The sequence below is a fragment of the Aythya fuligula genome, chromosome 6 (genome assembly GCF_009819795.1).
Source record: "Aythya fuligula isolate bAytFul2 chromosome 6, bAytFul2.pri, whole genome shotgun sequence".
Lineage (NCBI taxonomy): Eukaryota > Metazoa > Chordata > Aves > Anseriformes > Anatidae > Aythya > Aythya fuligula.
This window is the reverse complement of record NC_045564.1, coordinates 20,661,257-20,680,900: the sequence shown is the minus strand read 5'-3', so window position 1 is coordinate 20,680,900 and position 19,644 is coordinate 20,661,257. Positions and strand designations below refer to the sequence as shown.

The following is a 19,644-nucleotide window of genomic DNA, read 5'->3' as shown; positions in this document are numbered from 1 at the left end:
ATCTAAGTACATACTCCAGTAACATAATAAAAATAAAAATAATAAAAAAATAAAAATAAAAATAAAAAAGCAGCCCCATCTAAATATCAAACTATTAAAAAATACGCAAGAATTAATTAGTTTTAACCTAGTTACTTTATTTTCCAGCTGTATAATTAAGGGCTAATATGTGCTTTAAAACTAAATTACACTTGTTTTTGATAGGGTGTTAAAAATCCAGCTGAGCTCATTTCCTTGCCAGTAGGTGGAGCCAGCACGTAACATGCTGCCTCATTTTTTCCTCCCTCTCGTCTCCCCCTCCCCTTTTTTTTCCCCACAACCAATTTTCTGATCGATGCTGGGATTCATAGAGTGAATCTCAGAACAGGAAGCAAGAGAAGAGACTACAGAATACTGCAGAGGCTCCTTTGTTGTTTTGATGGGGAGGTCCTTTCTTCATTTCTTTCCTTTTTCATTTCAGTGAAATTAAGAGTTTACAAGCTTCTTTGCCAAGAAACCTGAACCTGCAGTATAAGGAACCTTATCATCTACAAGCGTATGGATATTTCTTATGCCATGATTTGTAATTCTCTTTTTATCAGGTAAGACAACATGATATTTGATTAAAATGCCTAGGCAATAAATTCCAGTCATTTTGTACCAAGAGTCTTCTCTTGTGGTGCCACACCTAGTTTTCGATTAATATTAATCCAGCAAGAGGAGAGGCAAAAATAGACATCTTTTCAACTGCCTGTATTTTTTCATAGTACTTAATTAGGTTTTATTACACCAAAAAAAAAAAAAATGTTCTTTGGAGTTCTCTCGTCCTACATTTTATTAAGATTGTATATTTATAATTACAATTACTTCTGAATTTTTATTTTTCATCCTAACTGTGGTAATTTATTGTTGTTTTGATGTGATTACCTACAAGTGTTTTCATTTTCTACTGGAGGTTATATTCATGCTGTATCCAGGATACAAATTGGAGTGGTATTCTAAAGCATATTAATATATCCCTGGGATTGCCCGGTTTTAAAATTACCCTCCCTGTTTTAATGCGGAAATTTACTGTTGCTTCTTTATACCATCTTCAGGCAGTGCCTTTCTTTACTTTCTAAATTCAACATTTTGATTTTGTGAGGCATAAGAGATTTACGGGATTCTCCCCTCCCTTGTCTCCCAGAACAGCCTCTCCTGGATGGAAGACAGAATGGAGGATTTGTCTGTAAATAAACATGGTTTTGCAGTGCTGCAAATATCGTATGAGACATATATGTGTTTTGTGAAATGCTTTCTATATAGGAATGAAGTGTTAACTGCAAAAACTTCAGTCCATATTGCATGAGAAATATTTTTCTTCCATTATTTTTTAGATGCATAATACACACTGGGAGAGACAGCAGAATGACTCAGGAGGTGGGAAGCTTATGCAGTACCCCCTTACTTTTCTTTCAAGCCTTGTGGGTTTTTTCTTTTTTTCTTTTCTGAAATTCACTTATTTGCAGTAATCGTTTATTTAGACAAGAAAAAAACAACATAGAAATGCATTAATCTACATAGTCGCAGATCAAAAAAGGGCTTGCTAGACCATATGTGAGAAAAACAGAATGTGTGATTAAATAAATTGCATTTTGCTTTCTATTATTTGGAGGTAAGTAGGAAATTTTCACTTATCTGTGTAAAGATAAATGTATTTTAGCGATTGGTGAAGCAACGGAAATTTGACTGTTGGGATCTTAATGTTAGATGCTGCCTTGGCTTTAGATGATCCTTTAGGTATACGTGGAATATTAAAAGGTTCACGAATTCTTCCAATCTATGCATGTTGCCTGCTTAGTTACATTTTTGTGAGCAATGTTTACATTATGTATAGATAGGTATGGCTCAGCCATTGTATTGGCTGTAGATATCTTCATTAGATGGTAAATGATCATCCATTCCTGAAAAGGTCTGGAGAAAAGATGAATAATCACACCCAAATGATCTGCAATTTCCTCCAGCAACAAATGCATTAAAAAAATAATGCTCTCTTATGTCTATAGGCCCCAATTCAGCAACAAACAGGTATGTCAATGGGATGACTCACATTCTTAATATTAGGCAAGTGGATAAGTACCTGGATCTGTTCTGTTGATTTTTTTTTTTATTATTATTATTATACTAATGTTCAGGGATTGAATTACTTTCTTTATGACAGAAATTATGCAGAGTTCATAAATTCAGTTAGTAGGCCAAACTAGCATATAGCTTCAAAGATAAGCTCTAGGTTTACATATAAAATTAAAAATATAGTGAGTTGTTACAAGCCTTGGAAGAAAATATTGAAGCTAAATTCTTACAGATTATGAACACTATGAACATCGGTCTTTGGCAAACACAAACCCAGAGATGGACATATCATGGCAAAGCACGATTCAGTTATCTTTCAGTAGTGATGGCTCAAGTTAGGTGTTTAAATGAGGAGTTCAAGAGAAAGCTGACCCTGAGAAAAAGTTGGCCTTCTCTACCCTCTGTAGGGAATTTAAATAACAAGACAGCTTAGTGTTTTTTTTTTTTTCTTTCATTCAAATTCCTGTAATCGTGCTGTTCTCTGCACCACGTAACAGCAGATCTCTTCAGCACAGCAGACCCATGCTGCAGCCACAGCAAAAGCCCAGCAGCAGTGACGCTGCCAGTTCTGCTTGCTCGATTCTTTCATTACAGGCCTTGATTAGTGGATCTGACAGGTCGCTTACCTGCTGCTCTGCTCCACCCCTGAGGAGCCCCTCAGCTCCCCTCCTAAAGGGACAGGGATGACATGGAATCCAGTATAGCTTGAATCATGCTAGACACCGATGATTGCAACCATAACACCTTCTTACGCATGCAGCTCTCAGCTGAAGCCTGAAAATCACTAGCAAGATTGTGTTACCTCCATTGTTTTAAGGCCAGCCACACACTTGCACCAACTTCTCCAGAGGACTTAGCCTCCTTCCTGGCATTTGCAGTGGCAGACCCAGTTCCTGTGTTCCCATGACATGGGGGCAGCCTTCCATCCACCAGAGCCCACCCATCCCACTCCCTCTGCTCACAGGCCCAGCTTACTAAGAAGGTATCAGGGAGCCTGCATGCCTCCTTTCTAGAGGCTTCCTGAAGCAACTCGAAAGAATCTGTTTCTTGTACCTCCTCTACTCTCACTGACACCTTCCAGCCTGAGAAACGCTGGCTTAAAAAACATTTCTGTCAATGGTCGCCTTAATCTCCTGTTCTTCTGTTGTTTGTCTTGCAAAGACAATAATGTATCTGATCTCAAAAAGGTGTTAATGTAGGGGAGGCAAGTGGTGCTGAGAATCACTAAATACCATAAAGATAATAATCAGAACAAAAGCTAAGGAGGAAGTTCATAATTTTGTAATAAGTGCATTTTTAGGAAGATATGCAGTAAAGGTTTGGGAACAAAATACTGAAAGAGGATGATTTAAAGAAACATTATATAACTATATTCATATTATTCAGTTCAAATTCCTATTGTTTCCCAGCTCACAACTTTACCTCTTTTATTTCTGCTCCTGAACCTATTATTGTACCTTTTTCCCCTCTCCTATTTAAGTTAGGCTGCTTCCTCTTCCTGCTCTTTACTGGTGTGGTCCCAGCGGAAGGCCTTTGCTCAGCTCATATTTTCAGCATTTGATGTCTCAGCAGCGATGAGATTACCAATTGCACTGAAGGGACTCCTAATGCTAGGCAAAAACACAGTCAACACACAGAAGCTCTATAAGTATTTATTTCAAGCAGCTAAGAAGCTTTTTCAGAGCGTGTCTAGAAATTATTTTAGAGAAGTTCTGAATGGCCAGATTTCAATAGATTTGAACAGTAGCAACAAAATGCAAACTTTTATACTCCCTGAACAACTGACTTGACAAAATTCAAAGCAAAGAGACTAGCAGAAATTCTCAGTAAAATAGCTCAAAAATATTTCAGGCTGCAGTATTACCAAACATACTTACAAATGATAATACTTTTTAATCTTCCTATTTAAAACAAAAAAAGAAATGGAAAAACACCATAGATTCATTGTTCTTGACTTGTAGATCAGTAAAACTATCAAACTTTCCAACAAATAAGCTAAAAAAAATGTACTTTTTCTATTTAATGGTGCAGGTTTTGTTTTTTGTTTTAAGCATTCGAGTTGAAATAAACAAGAAAGATCATGAGGTAACATATCTGCATTGTAAAACTTAGCTTTTCTAACTTCATTGAAAGAAAATTTTCACCATTTATAGTATCATTAAGGAAAGAGATTAGACTGAGGCCTTACAGCATAAACATATTCAATCTGAACAATTAAGGTTTGGCAAAACTGAAGGCATTGGAAAGACATTCTCATGCTTGAAAAAAATACTAAGCAAATAGGCCTCTGTCAGCTCAGTTCATAGTGTGTGTCTGTATCTATACGTATGTACGTGTGTGTGTATATATATATATATATAAAGCTTAAAAAAATTCACCAATAACATTTTTGTAAACCTCTCTATCTGAAGTCTAGTAATTGTCTGTATATGAAGTTTTCTCAGGTTTTGTGTAATTGCTATCACAGTTGCTTCGTAATTCTTAGCTCAGCTTCCCTTAAACAAGGGCAGAATCTGATTTTGGCCAGATAAATTGTTCTTTTGACCTGCTAATGCTGGCAAATTCTCCTTCGTCTCTTTGGAGATCCACACAGCACCTTCCCATTATCTAGTGAAAATGCAGACTTTCCCTACCAAGAAACAGGATAATGTTCAATAATAAAATGATCGCTCCTTGTAGCGTACAGCTACTTTACTTGAACAAACTGATGACATATCACATTAGCAGACACACATTTTAGGGTGATGGATGTATGGCTTTCGTATGTACAGCAAGGTCTACCATGGACCCTGTCATATGATGGGAGATGCTTACTTTTTATGCCATATGGTGCTGCTTGTCTGGTCTTAAATGGAGTTGTAAGGAACAGCACTTGAATATATTTAGAAGATGTCAAATAGCCCATTCCAGCCAAAATAAAATAAAATAAAATTGGATATCCTTCAACCCTGCAGTAAAAATTATGACTACAGTAAGTTTAGACATACATGAGCCAGTTCTCAGTTTAATCCTTTGGTTTCAAGTGCAGTACATGTGCTTTATGGAACTGTACGAACATGCTTGATTGTTTTGATTACTTATTTGCCCTCCTAGATTATCATATTGTAGCTTTCATTCTGCTGGTGATGAGTTAACTAAATTAAAGCTACAATATTTCCATATTGTACTGTTGTCATTCCTTAGACATCAATGCAAATTTTGCTTTAAATTATCAGCAGGCTTTTAGAGAGCAGCAGAAGCTTCACGTCTAAATGGATGTTACTAATATGTACTTTTTTTCTATCCCATCCTCACAGTTTCTCACTCTTCTCAGTGTAAATGCAAAATCCTTTGCAGACTTTGACCCCAATGTGGTTTTGTTTGATGATAAATCTAAATGACTCATTCTGAAATGAGTCAAGTTCTCTAAAGCAATACAATGTGTTCTAGATTTACTCATTTGTCTTGGTAGGATCACAGATATATTAGGAGCCAGATTCCATGTATGTATACAAAATGGCACCAGACACATGCACATGCAGACAAACTTGACGATCTTTGATCTTGAGAAGAACAGTGGCCAGAGTTTAATACATTATGAACTGCATATAGATAGAACAAAGTCAGAAGTGTGAACAGTGCTTTCCATAGACACTGTGATCTGAATTTTCTCTTGGAAAATGAGTTCCATAAACAGGTGCCAACAAAAAGAAGGTTGAAAAAGCACCTAAATATCTAAACACGCTTTGTGCTTACAGGGAAAATTATGGCAAATTTCCCTACAACCACAACTAATATGTAAAGAGAATTCTACCCAGGATATTTATAATTTGGACTGTCTCTAATGAAATGAAAATTGTTTAGGAGGACTGTATACTCATTTGATGCTAAATACTTGTAGCTAGTTCAAAACAGTGGAAGATCCTACTTCCCAGGCCCCAAGGAAAGCTTTGTAAGATCAGTTTTCCTCACTGGATCTCTCTGGAGAGGTTGTTCTAACAAGGACTGTGGCACACAAGGTCATATTATAAGAGCATAACAGGTGTATCTGTAGAGTATGTGAGCTCCGTATGTTTTCTATTTACTGAGTGTCAATAATGAAACTATGGAAACTAAAAGATAAGTACTGGTACAGGCAGAATGAAAAAGTCTTCCATCTGTAGTTGTGTTAACCTGAAAGCAGACATGGGACAAACACTGCATGATTGTTTCCAGATCGATTGTTTCCAATCTGTGCCTGCACAGACATCCTACTGGCAAATGCCTTCACACAGGTTAGACTTTGTGGTGCAGGTGCAGGTTTTCATTTTGTAGAATGGCCAGTACCACAGAAGTGCTGATGGTAGACAGCCTCCTTGGTACCAAAATACTACTACTGAAAAATCTTTCTAATGAAGCAATGAGAACATTCTTTGAAAATATTGGGATGCAGGATGAGCTGCCAACTTACTATGATTTGGTTTGTGAAATTTCTAATAGTAACAAAATGAAAAGCACACAGTTTTACTGTCAGTAGCAATGGCAAGATGGAAACCTTAAAGTTATTGGGGAAATCAATTTGATTAGGAAGCAATAGACTCTAAGTGTTACTGGTCCACAAGTACGAGAGTCACTTTTCCATAGAATAACATTTTCTATCTTGCAACCAGTTTGCTTTTTTATTTTTGTAGGATAAACATATGCAACAGTCACAGAACATTTTCAAGAATTACTGTTTTAAATTTTGTTTTTACAACACTGGATTGTTTAATAGAGTTAACATTAAAAGCTTGTGGAGTTCTTTTACAACACTTGTGACGGTAAAAAGATATTTGTACTTTTTCCAGCTTTAGTGTTTACAAGTTGAATGATCATTGATGTGAAGCAAAGCTTTGGCCTTCTAAGCCAAGCTGAAGGCAGGTTAGCCTTCACACAGAGGGGATGTTACTCCACTCCACGCTCACCTTCAGTGAAAAAAAAAAAAAAAAGTAAGCCTAAGGGCATGAAAATAATGATCTCTAATATTATATAGGACACTTAGGTGCTATTACTCATGCTGGTATCTGGCTCTGTAGAATGGCAGAGGCTGGGAACCCAGAAGCATTCTCCACTGCTGGGAAAGGAATTATATTGCTTTTCTCGGTATTGACCTTGCTTCCAAATTAGTTAAAGGATTCACACATTCTCAGAATAATCTGTCCTTAGTGAGAAGATGATGGGTATGATGCAGAAATTGAGTGAGCTGATATAAATATTGTGAAGATGGGTGAACAGCTCTGAAACTGTGATAAGGAAATGAAATATCCCCTGGGAATCTGAGGACAAGAGGAGAAAAGAAATCAAATGTTTGGGGGAAAGATAATGTAAAAAAAAAAAAAAAATCAGGAAGGGAAATTCAGTACATATGAGGAAAAACAACAATCTACTATAAAGCAAACATTGAAATGTGTATTCATTTTCCTGTACGGAGGTGGGCAGTGCATGTGCATGGCTCCAGTGGGAAGATCTCTTGGCAGTGGTACACCTCCAGGCAGCAGGTGATACTGTGAGGAAGGAGCACATGTGAGAACTCTTTGGGGAACTGTTGTATTGCCTGTAATCAGAACCAGTTTTGCTGGCTTAAATATAGTAGAAAAGGAAGAAGTCTCCCGAGGAGATTTTCAACATCTGCTCCCTGGCTTTATTCAAATGTACCAACAAATACAAAGTGGATAAGAAAAATTTACAGATAAAAAATGATTCTGTATTAAACTGTCTAAACTCCAATGAAATGAACAAATCTCAGTTCCAGGTTACCCAGCTACAATGGGCAGTTGTATTGTAGTCAACAAGTTTTGTAGATTATCCTGTGCAGTCCTTCTTTTTCTCATGAAGAGAGACTTACATAACTTCTTAAAAATTATAAAGGGGAGTCTTCCCTTCCTTCCCCTCCCCTCCCCTTTTAGATACCTTGAAACTGAATCTGCTTTTTCATAAACAGTGACCAGAACTTTACAGATGTTGAATCCCTACTTTTCTTTCTTTTTTTTTTTTTTTTTTTTCTCCTCCATGAGTTTTCCCCCTCATGAAAAAGCTCGGGAGCAAAAATACATTAGTTTGGGGCAGATACACATTGTAACTGTTCATCTTTCAATTCCTGGCACATTCTTATACTTAAAAGCAGAAGTGGCACAGAAATTTGTTTAACTTCACTACCCCAAGACATTGTTATCTAAGTTTGTAGGGTTTTTTGTTTTGTTTGTTTTGTTTTTTACATAGCACATTAAAACCTGCCAAATTCTCCAGTGAATATGAAATGTAAAAGTAGCTTAGCACGCAATCTGAAGCAATATTAAAACATGTGTCTTTGTATTATTTCAGATATTAATCAGAAGTTTGGAATCCAGATTTGAGATAAGGTGTGCATTTTATTGCAATACTTTGCTATCAGATAACTTACAGAGGGATTCTTGTGAATTTATCATTCTAAAAAGTTATGTTGCAGCAGAGGCTGACGTTAAATCAGGGGACTGCTATAAACCATCCTATGCAGAATGTCAGCATAAACACCCATAATGATCACTGATCCCACATTTATGAAGCTGTGTAGCTCCCTCAGGCCCTTCAAGTTTCTTGATGGCACAGTGATATCACCTTTCTGATCTTACTTCACTGCACATGTATGCCATATGCACTTTGTCCCCCAGGATAGCTTTATCCATAAAAATGTTTTTATAGTGTTCATAATATTCTCAATTAATGTCTTGATATGACAGTTAGCTTATCATGACAATATAAAAGGCAAGCAGAAACTAGTCCTGGCAAGCTGTTTCAGTTTTTTTTAATGGCATTTCTATTTAATTGTGGGCCAATTAACCACTCAGTTTCCTTTCAGATAAAAAAAAAAAAATCCTCTAAATTTAATAGAGAGTTGTTTAATGCTTCCTAATGTTGTATATCTGACTGAGCTTTTCATTACACAGAGAAACAAACATGCTGGTCAGCTCACCAGGGAGTAGTGGTGATGCCTGCTCTCTTCCTTTGCATGGGAGGCAGAGGGGAATGAATCTATAGCCCCAAGTTTTTCTACTGGTTCCTGTATCCCGGTCTGGGAAATGCTAATATAACCACCCAGCTGTGTTCTGCACAAGCCACCAGCCATATTATTCATCATGGGATCTGATTTCATGCTGTTTGGTGTCTTTTTTCATTTTAGGTTGCCAAACTTTGAATGTACATCCACCATTACACGCCTCATGCTGGTGACATCTTCATTTAAAATACATACTTACTCAGCTGTAGAGAAATTTTGGACAGCTGGCAGAGCTGTGATAAATCTAACTCTTACAATTATTGTAATTAGTTTAAATGCTAAGTGCTACAACAGGAATACTCAGTTCTCACCCTGCCTTTGTTATAATGCATCAGTAGGCAAATCGAGTATGTTTTTGTATGTCATTCTGTCTCCCAAATCAGAAGTGGTTCTGTTTCTGAAAATGTAAAGTGGGAATAATGTTAAAAGGTGCAGAACAAGTGGCTGATATTTAATTAAGAGGTGTGGAAGTACAAGGTTCAATCTAAATACTCCATATTTAAAAAATCTAATTAAAAGAACATTAATAAGTGGCAAAGTCAAGCTGTGGGACATTGAATAAAGGCTGTCTTTACATTGAGGAAATTAGACATACAATTTGTAGTCACCTATGAAAAGTGCTTTGAGTGAACTGCCTGCCATTGTATCGCAGTACTGAGTAGAATTCATCTCTTTCCCTTTACAGTCAGCAGAGAAACAGGGACTTCCAGGGCACTACTTCCCTTATTTTAAGGTCTGTCTAAAACAGGTCACCAGAATTGCCTTTTAAAGAACCCGTTCTTCTCCAGTGACTATGAAAGCAGTTCAGATTGTCTCAGATTTAGATGTCTGTAGACAGAGACATCTGAAGGGAGGGGAGCTGTCCTACTCGTCGTCACAGAGGCAGGGGCAATAGGCAGTTCTCCAGGGCAACAAGCAGACCTTAGGCAAAGGACTGTACTTTTTGCCCATGTGGTCATCCTCTTTTCCCTTCCCACAATGCATTTTTCACAATCCATCAAGGAAGTGATGGATTCATCTTCAAAAATAATCTCACTGCTTTTAAGAGCTCGTCTGTTGGATACTGCATAAAATAAGATATATAAACTATTTAATTGAATGTTGCCTTATAGTATCTACTGACAAATACACCAAAAGTAAGGCAAATCTCCATTGTAGCATATCCTAACATTTCAGTCCTTCTTCCTCCAAAAAGTCTTTTATCAGAGTTTTTATGTATAATTTTAGGGACGGCCTATCAATACCCATAAGAACAATTTGCAGTTACTCAATGTATGTTTACATATACTTTACAGGGCTCTAAGCTTTTTATCTTTATTGTTCTCTGTAAATTCACTTTCTTATTTCATTGTCCATTCTTCCAATTAATCTTAGGCCAGTTATCTCATCTCTTTATTCCCTCTCTTGCCTGTTCAGTGCAAGCTTTATTTGCTTTGTCCTGCCTCAGCTTGGCCCATGATAGTGGCTCTCACCTCCCGTTCCTCCTTTTCCTTCACTTATTCCCAGCCTGCTCTTCTGTGAGCTCAGACTCAGAAAATCAACATGATTTTCTTGGTCATAATAATCTACAAGTCTTTGAACTTTTTGTCTCTCTTTAACCAGCCTCAAGGACTACTACAGCTAATTTTGAAACAGTCTCTTTATCCCTGCAGACAGTTCTTCCAGATATGATTTCCCTGGAGGTTTTTTCTGCTTCCAGTCTTCAATCCCAGATATATCTCCCTTTCTCCCCAACCTCCCCCCTTTTCCTTCTGTATTTCCCTTTGTATTTTTAATAACCAATGTATAGGATCATTGAGAACACAAAGATGAAAGCATTCCTACTTGTAGGTCAAGAGTCCAAAACCAGCACAGCCTATAGCTGCAGCCCACATCTGCAGAAAAATCTCATCTGGAGACAGAGATATAACAGAAGAAATAGCACCTCTGGAATTCATAGCTTCAAACCTCTAAGGTGTTATTTCAAATATATGCAAACTAATTATTCAAATGTTTTCAAATCTGGATAAGCATTACAGAGATACTGCTCCAACAGAAAAGTCCAAAATTCATAATTCTGTTCTGCAAAAATAATTTCTGCGAAACTTCATATTTGTGCTTTGAAAGTTGGCAGCTGTAAAATTTAAAAGAGAAACTTTTTATTGGAAATAGTATCATGATTTAAGTTGAAGCGTCCCTCAAAAAATTGTCCTGAGACAAAAACTGAAATTTTTAGTCTAAGTGTTTAAAGTTTGATGTAATCAAGCAATGACTAGAAGAGGGGTCAAAAAAGGAAAATGGGACTGGTCAGGTCTCTTTAATACACAGTATTGCCAGCCCTGTCTGCAATTATCAGGAAACACGACAACCTGTAACTAGTAGCTGGCTGGCTTGGGCCCATCTGCACTATATATCCCTAAGGATATAGTAACAACTGCTAACCCATAAACCATCATGAGACTAAAGGAATATTAACATGTAAATATGAGACCTTGTCTTAATTTTGCAAATCACTGAAACCAGTTTGCTTCTAGCTTATCTGAACTGGCACTTCCGTGAAACAAAGCCAGCTCTTCCATTCTAGTTGCAAAGGGAAGCTGGGAAGGGAGTTGTGCTTTTTGCTGCTTCTGCTTGTTTCAGAGACCTTGATATGCTTCCAAGTGCAGGTACATACTAGGGCATTCAGGTAGGGGCATGAGAGTGCTGACGAGGAAAACCGTCTGTGGCATCCTGTTCTCTGTGGCTGATGGATATGTGGGGAGTTAATGCTTCTTTCAAGCTGCATTAACTCCTGCAGGATCCCTGCAGCAGCTGGTGCCATGCAGCTGCAGGGAGCCCATCAGCGGCAGCACGGTTCCCAAGGGGAAGTTCTCATGTGCTATCCATGAAGTTATGTGTCCTCTCCATGTGGAACTGGCCTCATGTTTTTTTGGTGGCTACTGCGTATTGGTTTATAAATAAGGTCGAGGGGCAACTGTGCTTGTTACTAATAAACTGCCCTTGCAGTTGAGGGTCTGTTTAGAGAAGGCACCATTTATTCAGATCCACCTAGTTTACATTGCAGACTTTCGTGGAGACGTGTACCTCCCAATGCTCTCACATAACAAAATCTATGCTCAGGGTTGTTTGGCGGAGGTGATTTTTTTTTTTTCTTATCCAAACAAACCAACAGCTCGAAACACAGCTACCATCTTTTAAATAGGGAGATCACATAACAACTGGCGTGGCACCCAGCTCCCTATGCCGTTATCTAGAGTTTTACGGTCTCCATTTCCTCCTCAAAAAAAAGCACCCAGATGGTGCAAGGGGAGCCAGCTGATGGCGGAGCAACCAGCGGGGCTGGCCGGCACTATCCTCCCCGCAGCGCCAGGCAAACAACCCTCACGCACCGCGGGGGACCCCTCAGGCCTTGGGGGGCCCAGGCCAGTCCCCGGCCGCCCCCCAGGCCTGCAGGAGGGGTTTTAGCGGGAGCCACCCCGGCCCCTCTTGGGCGGCGCCGCCGCTGCCGGGCCGCAGCGCTGGTGCCGCAGCCGCCGGGCCGGTTGCTAGGCAACCCCGCCCCTCAGCGCCGCTCCCTGTCCGCGGCCCCCGCTCGCTGCCCGCGCCGCCATTGCGGGGCCGCGGCTCGTCGGGGGGCCCTGCGGGCGCCTCCCCGAGTTTGGGGTCCTGAGCCCCCCGCCCCTCAGCGGGGCGGCGTTGGCGCAGCTTCACCGGCACAGCCTGTCATGGCCTGTGACAAGCGAAAAGGGCCGTTTTGGTGCCTAAATGCCGTGTTTGCGTTAGAAGGCAGTCAGAGATGATAAAGGCGGTAATGCATTGTGTTTACTGCCATCACTCGTCAGTAAGTTCCGAATCATGATTTATGTTGCTTGTCCGAAATTGCTAGGTAGTTCTTATAGGAACATTAAACTCTCCTAACTGGTGGCTTCTATCCAAAAGGATGTAAATTATATATGATTAAATTTTCTGTAGCCATGATGTAGTTAAGATTAATGAAGATTTCATTCTAAAAATCTTTACATAATGCCCATACTGGGAATGTTAAAGTAGGGGTTGTGGTTTGTCAAGGAAGAAATCACAGCATGTTTTATTAACAGCATAAGCAGTCAGCACATTCCCCTATTCAGGCATCTGGAAATATCTAGCTCATCCCATACATATGGCACTTCTGTTATCATTACATCTTCAAATTGTGTAGTCACTCTCCCCACACAAACACACTAAAAATGGATATATCTCTAGCCTGACACTTACTTATACAAGAATGTACTTATGGGAACATGTTCCTCACAACAGACAACAGGGCAAAGATTGATGTGATGGAAGGCCCGCCTCAGCTAGATGGCCAAAAGGCCTCAGTCACTTAACCAGCTGCATTAGGGATGTGGTGAGTGCTCTTCTCGCATCACTTTGTCTCCCTCATTGATGGAAGACAAAAGGGAAACTTGAACTCTTTTCAATTTTTGAAGATAAACTGTTTTGAATCTTAGGTACAAATTGCCCTTTATTTGTTCCTCTGGTCATACTAGAACAGTAGAGCAGCTCATCTGAATCTGGCATGAAGCTTATTTCACTGTATCCAATAAATAAAGTGGTATTTTCATCTAGTGAAGAAAGATACCAATAGTCTAATGCTAGAAAGAAAGACTTAAGAGCCTCCTATCTGGAAAAACAATGAGCTTTTGTCTTCATTCACTGACTTGGTTGAAAATCAGGAGTTGTTCAGAAACCATTTCTGATAAGGGAGCAAAATCTTGTGCGTAACTACAACCAAACAGTAAGTAAGCCAGTAAGCAGTAAAGATATCAGTCAACCAATTTTTATCAATGTAATTTTCATACTTCCAGAAGTACATCTTGTCGTAGGCCTATGAGCAGTGCCCTGAACTAGCTTTTAACGATGGTGAGAAAATTGATTTGAAGGAACATCCAAACTTTCCCAATATCGATCTTTATCTATTTCATATTAGATGATCCTTGCCACACATTTTGCATAAAACGCGGTCCTGACATATAGTCCATGTTGAGAGGCAGAGGGTGATGCTGGTCACCTCCCGATCTATGAATAGCAGTCCTAAGGCTTCTGCACAGGCATGCTGGCCCAATGCAATCTCTAGATTTAGTTGTATCTAGGCACTTCAGTGAGCCTTTTTGCTTGTCTATCTTAGCTATACTGTGTTGTACACCATGTGCAGGATCTATGTTTACATTTGTTGACTGCATCATGTTAGAGTTCTGTTCAGCTCCAGAATTCAAGCACTGTAGATCCTCTTACTTATACTCAAGAATGTTAAGCTGTATTGAGCTTTGAAGTTAGAAACACTAAAATTTGGAAGATGCTGTTGATAGTCAGCTAGTCCCTTCCACTCTGAAAGTAAGGGAAAATTAAGTCTCTTAACTACTTTTCCAAAGTGTGATGGATCAGCTGTTTGCTCTGGCTGAAATCCAGTCAATTACTTGTAGTTTTCAGACAGGGCAGTGAACTGATCTGACTAAAGTTTAGCTGACTAAAGCCAGCACAGTGGGAAATGACCAGACTAAGAATGAATGGAGAATGGGACTGTCCCTTCTGACAGCACTGTCTCATATTGGCCTAAGGTTTTTCTGAAACTGCAGTTTCAAAGGTGACTTGCTAGTTACCCGTCCATTTTAAATGTTGGACAATGTGTAGGAAGCTATATTTTTTACATAGCTCTTCTAAGAGCCATTTGGAAGAATGTGTTGTGTAGAAACACCTACTGTTTGTATCTCACCATTCAGCACACAGATACTGCACGAAGAGACCTCTGTCAGAGCTTGGATTACTGAACATGTAATGCAGTACAGTATCAAACACAAACCTCAAACACAGGAAAAATTATTTTTATCAGCTGTCTACTGATTTCAGCAGTGAAGTAGTGAGACCATAAATCTCAGCAGAGATCCTACATGAACTGTAAATCTTCTCCCTTCAGACAGAGTAGTCGTATTATACAGTCTTTCATGTAGTGCCATAGGATGCTGAAGAGATAGAATGCTTCTTTGAGATAGAATGGTATTTTTCCAGAATTTATTTTATCTATGTGTAGGAATAGTGGTAGTGGAAGGTGCAAGTAAGAGAATGGACTAGAGAATGGTTATTTTTAATTTGGTTGGTTTAATTTCTTCATGTTGGACTAGGGGAAAATAAAAATAGTTGGAAGGAGAAAGAGGTGAGTAAATTAAATCTTGGGGCAGATCTCTCCTATTCCACACCAATACTTCTTTAGGCACTATCTTCTCTTCCTCTGTGAAGAATCCTGTAAGACTTTTCCTGCTTGTGATGGGACCTTTGCCCTGTACCCCACTGACTTTTAGCAAACTTTCTCGACCAAAAGTGACTGCAGTCAAAACCCATTTCTTTTCTGTTTGTGTAGCACATAAACAATAAGCTTTTGCTTCCTTGAGGCAAAGGAATAATGCTTTGATGTTTTCTTGTTAGTTATGTTTTTATTGCTGCAGTCTGAATTCTCTCCAGAAGGCCCCCATCAATTAGAAGAGTAGTACCCAAGTTGGATATGGTGTTCCGACTAGACTTTGCAATGCTCAGAAGAGTAGAAGATCATTTCACAAGTTTATAAATCAAGTACTTTTTTTTTTTTCAAGGCACGTTTTTCAGTCATACTTAGTTTCTGATACAGTGAGTACTCCATCTATTTTTCTGCAGAACTATTCCATATATTTTTCTGCAGAACTATTGATAAGTTTTTCTACCTTGCCCTGTAATTTTCCAGTGATTATTCTTGCTTAAATATAAAACTTAACAGCTCTTGAATTGCGTAATTTTTTGAGACCTATTTATTCTTTGTCAGGACTTGTAGTCCTCCCAGTTCCACATAATCTGCAAAGCTGGCAAACAAGTAATTCAGTAGTTACAGTAAATATTTTAACTAGCATGTAGGGAAGAGGCGACAAGAATTTCTTTAGATTCAATGTATGGGACTAAATGTGTATTATTTAGAAGACAGAGCTCTCTTCCCAATTTCGCTCCTCTTCTCCTTCCTTTTGCTCTTTAAAAACAAAAATTACTATTTTATTTTAGAGCATAAACTTTTTTTTATTATTATTTTTAAGTTTAATTTTCTTAGAGTAGTATTTTGAAAGCTACATCAAATTCCAAAGTAACCTACACTTTGGTCATAGTTGCTAATTACCATTATATTTTGGGGACAAATTTTATTTGAAATTTGTATTAATTGTTTCAGCAATGAAAGTAGAAATACGCCAATGTAATTTACTCCAGTCACAAATTTAGGAAGCATTGTCAAAGAAGGAGCAAGCTATTCTGCAGAAAAGACTAGATGAGCTTGATTACTAGCATTACTGGAAGGAGATGAAATTCAGAACTATAAATGAAAAGGCATGCACTTAGGGACAATTCTGTTAGAGTGCAGGAACACAGCTGGGAATAACTGAGAGTGAAAGGATCACAGAACCACAGAGTGATGGCAAGTTGCCACTTGTACATTTTAATGCTCAACCTTAATATTTAACACACGGTTTAATTTTTACAGAGTTTTGAGAAGAAGCACTTTTTTCTATTTTCTTTAAAATAAATAAATAAATAAATAATTTTATTAATCAGGGTTATCTATAGGTTAAGGGCTCCTAGACATCCTGGAAATGACTCAGAAGTTTCTCAGCTCTGTCCAGTCAAAAAGTCATTCATTGTCATGTAGAATTTCTTTACATGTGACAGAGAACACTTCTTTGTTGTCGACTGAAGGAAGACACAGACGCTCAATATGAGTGAACAGTGAACTTCAACTTTAATGGATAGCTCAGTCGCCTTTTATCTAGTTCGAACATAATCAACTCATACATATTGCAAAAACTAAGCTCAGGATTGGCTAACATTTCCCGCTCTTTTCAGGTAGTTCCTCCTTCTTTTAGCCGCCGTCCCGCCTTAGGGACTTTCCCCATCACTCAAGGGCATCGTGTCCTTGAGCCTGATTGGCTCTCAGCCAGCTGCGTACGTGCCAGACTCATGTGAGTTGAGTACGGTACTTCCCTAGCCCATTGCCTCCTAACTGCCCAACATCCACGTGTCCTATTTCACTTAACCATTCCTCCACGCTTCTTCCACTCTGCCTTTTATATGGACCATGAGTGCTTCTTCACTGTATGAATAGAAAATAGGACAAAGTCCATGTCACGCTTTCAGACATGCCATAATAGTGGGAACGTGAATGCCACAGGTGATCGAACTAGTCATAAAGTTTATCCATGGCTGTGGGTAGGAAAGTAGACAACACTTGAATGTCAACTATTATCAGAATTCATATTATTCCATATTTATATTTTAGGTAGTTTTTGATGTGAACAATAATTTTCAAATGTAAATTACATTTGATTGTTTTTTGATTGATACTGATCGATTTAATCATAATCTCTTCCTATCTCTGTTAATTTTATCTATCACATTTAATATAGCTATGTAGCATCCACTTAATACTTTTTAACAATTGTTACTAGTTTCTCTGCCTGTACTACTGTGGTCTCCTCTTTAGGCATATATATATTTCTCTTTTAGATTGCAAAGACTATGTTGCATTTCCCTCCCATCTGTGTCTCTAAAGTGCTTGTTCTTTTCACCTTACAGTCTAGCAAGATCACAGACCCAAGTATCTAAGGCTAGTGTCCCACTGGCTGTTTTCTTTTCGTCTTTACTGTTCACTGTTTATCCTAGTTCAGTGCCTGTAGGTTGTATAGCATAGGTGGAAATCAAATTGAGGTCTCAGGTAATTACTGACCCATATCATAAGTAATAAATGATCAGACTAATCATACAGTTTAATGTAGTATAACAGTAGTGGCAGAGGGAAGCCCCTTTTCCATATTGTGTGGATTACCCAAGCTTTTTGGGTACGTGCCGTATTTTATCTTTCATAAGCAGCTGCATAAACACATACACACAGCTGCATTTATTAATAATCAACATCCTTTTGTAGTCAGAAGCTGCTTTACCCCTTCTGTGAATTTTGTGCTGTCTCATAATCCTCTTATTTTGAGGCTGCAGAGCAGCTCCAAGTAAACCACAGTCCTAAGCAGAGGCAGCCAGAAGTTGTCATCCAAAGCTTTTTAACCAAAAAAACATGATCACATAGAACTGTTTGCAAAATTTCTATGGATTTCATTCAATCATTTGTAAAAGTAGAAAGCCACATGAAAAGACTTTTCATTCTAACACTGCTTTTACTATAATCTTAAAATATTCTGTAGTGTTTAAATGATTTAGAACCAATTCACTACTTCTGATGTGATTAAATTATATTTGCTGTGACACTCTTGTTCTTAATTGCCTAAAAGTTTTGAAAACTCTCTTTTGATCCAATCAAACTGTTCTTTCTCTTGCCACAATTGCCAAAGAACCAAATTATCAGTATTTGTCCTTTTTTTCACTGTCCTTTTTTAAATGCCACAGAAGTGGCTTTTCTTCTGCTTTTGTATTCTTGGCTTCTCCAACCTTTCTCACTTTATAGTGACCCTTTACTTTTTATTACTTTCCACAGCTTCTTTAATCCCTTTCTCAGCTCAAGGAAAGGAGATGGCAGAGGGACCAAAATAAATGACTACCTGAAGGTCTGAATCTCTAGGTACAGAAATGTGTTGCTTGAAAAGTTTGAAGATATTAGGGTATGTGTGAGAGTAGGAGGGAAGGACGGAATATTTCTGGTCATGAAAGAGAGGGGATAAAATAGTGATATCAATGCAGTGGGAGAAAGAATGAAAATCAGTAAGCATAGAAAATACAGATTAAGCAGGAGAGAGAAAAGAAGTAAGATGACATTTAGGTTGTGTGTAGCCCAAAGCTGATTGACTTGCCACATGGGAAGGGCTTGTAGTGCTCCTGCTGGTCTTGTCTTGTTCCCTACTGATAGTGGGTGATTACTGTACAGCAATTCTCTACTGCAGTGAACTTTACAAACTGCCACCCTTCCTCTGCGTTGCTGGGTTTCCTAGATTTAGAAATAATATACATCAAATGTTCTATGTATGTATATTAGAAAACAGATACAAGCTTTGGTTGAAAATAAACCAGACTGCTGGGAGGCTCAGCAACTGCTTTGGTTGTATACTTGTCTGTGCAACCACCATTCTTCTATTTCTCTTACTTTGCTATCCCTCCTACTTTCTTTTCTGTGTCACCTTCCAGTTTTAACAGCTATGGTCTCAACAGCAGTAGCTGCTATATATTCAAAAGAATTTTTGAGAATACAGAGACCTGGCTGGTTATATAAAATTGTATATTTTAGTCCCAGAGTCTCAGCTTAAGCAAGTGTTCGAGCATGCAAAAATTCTTTACCATTTCTGACAGAAATTTATGGATATATATCAGTACCATCTAGTGGCAATAACAGTTACAACACCTAGTAGTCTCTCACAGGAAATGCCGGAGTTGACTTCAATAACCAGGATCCTTCAGCAGGAAGTTAGGTGTGGTCTGTAGAAGGAGAATTTAAAAAAAAAAAAAAAAAAAAGAAAAGAAAAAGAAAAAAAAAAAAGAAAAAAAAAGAAGAAGAAGGA

At 38.4% G+C, this 19,644-nt stretch overlaps 1 protein-coding gene across 1 annotated transcript in view; it reads left to right on the top strand.

Moving 5' to 3' along the window:
- Positions 1-329: 329 nt before the first annotated feature.
- SCN2A (sodium voltage-gated channel alpha subunit 2) overlaps positions 330-19,644 on the top strand; it is a 77,785-nt gene continuing 58,470 nt past the window's right edge. The window contains 1 exon segment of the mRNA XM_032190320.1: positions 330-581. The gene's annotated coding sequence lies outside the window, so the exon portion shown is untranslated.